The sequence below is a fragment of the Triticum dicoccoides genome, chromosome 1B (assembly GCF_002162155.2).
Source record: "Triticum dicoccoides isolate Atlit2015 ecotype Zavitan chromosome 1B, WEW_v2.0, whole genome shotgun sequence".
NCBI lineage: Eukaryota > Viridiplantae > Streptophyta > Magnoliopsida > Poales > Poaceae > Triticum > Triticum dicoccoides.
Window position 1 is genome coordinate 532,701,757 of NC_041381.1, and position 4,309 is coordinate 532,706,065.

Below are 4,309 nucleotides of genomic sequence, written 5' to 3' on the forward strand. Positions count from 1 at the left end.
GGGGCGGCGGGGCGGTGGGGCGACCGGGCGGCGGCGAGTGGTGGGGGCGCCGCCGCGCGTGTGGGAGCAGAGAGAGAAACAGAGAGAGAGGGCGGGGTGGGGCGCGCCGTTAGATATGTTAAATGTTTGTCGTCCGCCCTCTTTGTCGTCCGCTTTTTTGCTCTTTGTCGTCCGCTAGCAGACGGCAAAGAGGGGGGCCGTTAAGTATTTTTTAAACAGCTCCTTAGTGGGGCCCCCTCCCTCTTTGCCGTCTGCTAGCCGACGAGAAAGAATCTTTGCCGTCAGCTAGCGGACGGCAAAGAACTGGCTGATGGCAAAGACTTTCTTTGCCATCAGCCAGTTCTTTGTCGTCTGCTTTTGGGTAGCTGATGGCAAAGAGCTTATTTGTCGTCCGCTAGCAGACGGCAAAGAGCTGGCAGACGGCAAAGTAGCTGATTCCAGTAGTGATTCTCCCTCTTCATGTAAACCTTGTAAAATAAGAGAGAATAGCCATAAGTATTATGACATAAGGTGAAATAGCAGTCCATAATGCAATAAATATTGTCATAAAAGCATGATGTAAAATGAATCTATCAGGGGCCACCAGGTGGGGACAACCCACTTGGGCACGCCTGGGAGGGCAGGCGCGCCCTAGTGGATTGTGCCCACCTAGGTGCCCCCATCTGGTGGATCTTGGCTCCAGAAATTCTCTTTTATTGTATAAAAAATCCTCACAAAGTTTCGTTCCATTCCGAGAACTTTTATTTCTGCACAAAAACAACACCATGGTAGTTCTGCTAAAAACAGCGCCAGTCTAGGGTTATTTTCGTTCAAATCATGCAAAATAGAGTCCAAAACAAGAGAAAAAGCGTTAGGAAAAGTAGATACGTTGGAGACTTATCAACTGCCACCAGCCATGGGGAACGGTTACGCAGGGGAGGTTGAGATTTCGGGCGCGTGGTGCGGCTCACACCCTCGAGCAACCCAACGAGGAGCAGAAGGAAACGATAAGCGGTTTTTAGCAAGGTATTCTCTGCAAGCACTGAAAGTAGCGCTAATATTTAGTTTTGTAGCAAGGTGATTCATAACAAGTAACAAGTAGCAATAGTAACAAAGGTGCACAAGGTTGACCAATCCTTTTTATAGTAAAGGATAAGCCAGAACGTTCTATTATAATAAGCAAAGCATTCTCAAGGACACATGGGAATTATCTTCTAGTTACTTTCATCATATTTATTTGATTTGTGTTTGCTACTTTGATAATTTGATATGTGAGTGGACCAGTGCTAGGGTGATGTTCTTACTTGAACAAGCAACCCTCTTATGATTACCCTCTCTCGCAAGCATAAGTAACTACGAAAGAACAATTAAGATAAATCTAACCATAACATGAAACATATGGATCCAAATCAACCCCTTACGGAATAACGCATAAACTAGGCTTTAAACTTCTGTCACTCTAGCAACCCATCATCTTACTTATTACTCCACAATACCTTCCCTTAGACCCAAGTATGGTGAAGTGTCATGTACTCAATGTTCACATGACACCACTAAGGGAATCACAACATACATATCATCAAAATATCAAAACGAATACCATATTCAGGTGATTACTTATAACAAGAATTCTCCCATGTCCTCAAGAACAAAAGTAACTACTCACAAATCATATTCATGTTCAAGATCAGGGGTTATTGAATATCATTAAGGATCTGAACATATAATTTCCCACCAAATAAACCAACTAGCATCAACTACGAGGTGTGATCAACGCTTCTAGCAAAACCACAGGTACCAATATGAGGTTTTGAGGGAAAGATTAAATACAAGAGATGATCTATGGTTTGAGAGGAGATGGTGCTAGTGAAGATGCTGATGAAGATTGGTCCTCCCACGATGAGAGGAACATCGTTGATGTTGATGGCTTCGATGTCCCCCTCCCGAAGGGAAGTAAATCCAGCGAAATTGCTCCACCGGAGGGGAAAATGCTCCTGCCCAAGTTCCGCCTCGAGACGGCAACGCTTCATCCTGAAAGTCCTCTCCTCAATTTTTTAGGGAAAATGACTTCATATAGCAAAAGGAGGGGGCCAGAGGCCAGCTGTGGGCCTCACAAGGCATCAGGGTGCACCCAAGGGGGTGGCCACACCCTGTTGCCTTGTGGCCAGCAGGTGGCCCACCTCTGGTACTTCTTTGCTCCAATATTATTCATGTATTCCATAATAAATGTTTGTGAAGTTTCAGGTCAATTGGAACTTCGTAGAATAGCTATCTTTGTTGTAGCTTTTTTACGCCTAGAATTCCAGCTGTCGGTAATCTCCCTCTCCATGTAAATCTTGCAAATGAAGAGAGAAAAGGCATTAGTGTTGCATCATAAAGTGGTATAATGACCAAAAACATTATAAATAACAGTAGGAAAACATGATGCAAAACGGACGTATCAACACACAACGATCTCGAGGTAGATCACCTGTACATTGTACTCCACCCAAAAGCAATAAAACACAAGCACAACGTAGCCTTTTATTGCTACGAAGGGCATGAACCTGGGTAAAAATCGTGCCCTTCTTACCAACGTGTCAAGACCCTTAGTTCGGAACCCCCTAATCGAGATATGTCATATTTGACTCCGTTAGAGCATCTCTAGCAGACCCCGTATAAGTGGTCAAACCCGTAAAAATTTGCGTTTTATAGTTTTGGTCGAAAAAATTGTCCAGAACAGAAACCGTAAAAGTGGTCCAACCCATAAATTTTTTAAGGGCCACCGAAAATGCACACACGAAACCCTTATCTATGGAGGTTGGAAGGACGAATCTAGGGGGCCCCGTATACTGGTCAAACCTCGTCGAAGCAAACACGCCTCCGCAGAGTTTTTTGGGATCCGCCGTAAACTCGCCGGAATTCATCACCGCACATCAGAAAAGGCCGCTAGACGTCGCAATTGATTGCCGCTGGTTCGAATTAGACGAGTTCCACATCGCCGTGGCCTCCCATGACCTCAGCTTGGCCGCCGAAATCCTCCCGACCCGGCAGGCAAAGGGGCACGGCTTGACTGGCAATAGAGAAAGGCGCGAACGACGGAGGCGACGGAGCGTGGCCGACGAGGCTGGGCGCAGCCGACGTGGTGATGGGGAGCGGCCGGCGAGGCTGGGCACAGCTGGCGTGATGATTGGGTGCGGCCGGCAGGGACGGGGCACGGCCGGCGGGCGACGGGGCGCGACTGACGGGGTTGGGAGCGGCCGGCTGGGGGAAGGGGCGGCAGCGGCCGGACTGGAGGAAGGAGCTCTTTATCCCAGTTTTACAGTTTATTTTACAGTGTTTGTTCGGCCGTAGCTAAAATGAACCCTTAAAATGCATTTTTTTGACCCGTATCCCGGTTTTACAGTTTGCAATTTTAATGGGTCTGCTAGAGATGCTCTTAGAGGGCTCCCACCACTGCTAACATGTCATCAGCGACAGGTGCACGCCTCCTTTGGTAATGTATGTACTAGTCGTTGGCCTTTTAAAATACCTGCCAAGGTAAATTAAACATTTCGCTGTCGCGACATAATTTTGCTACCATGGCTGTGTTTTGCATAATACCCATATAATAAATTGTAATAGGATGCAACATTACATTGATACCAATAAGAAATTCCAATACTCTGCATTGGTATCCATCATTACATGCACGCATTTTTTACCTTAATGACTAGTTACTATCGATCATGACTAAACATCACATAATTTAACCATATAACATGTTCATCATTCTTCCTAGACAGGACATACTAGCCTAAAACACGGTCGACAATACATCCACTAGTTAGTATCGATCATGACAACCACTAACTAGTCCTCTCCTTACAGAATGGATGGGAAGAGTGGGAAAACCCTGCACCTGCATGGTGGAGCACAAAGATCGCTAGACCTCAAATTTTCAGGCTGCACGCCCTTCAGTATTCGCCTCCATCCATTAACCAGGACACGTCCATCTAGGGCCATAGTCATGTAGGTGTCTCTTTAATTGGTCTTATCATGGCAGATAAGTGTCTTCTCACCATGGTCATCCATGACCTCACAAACAACACATCTTCACTAGTAGAAAAAGGGCCATTCGTCCCGTTTCTTGAGGGCCATTTGTTCCGGTTCCCGAACCGAGACTAACGGGTCGTTACTAAAGCCCTATACCTTTAGTCCTGGTTCACCCAGGAACCGGGACAGATGGGCCTCCACATGGCCGCTGCCGCTTGCCCAGGCAGGGGGGCCTTTTGTCCCGGTTGGTGCCACCAACCGGGATCAAAAGCCTTCCACGCATCAGCAGTTCAGGGGCTGGGTTTTTTGTTTTTTT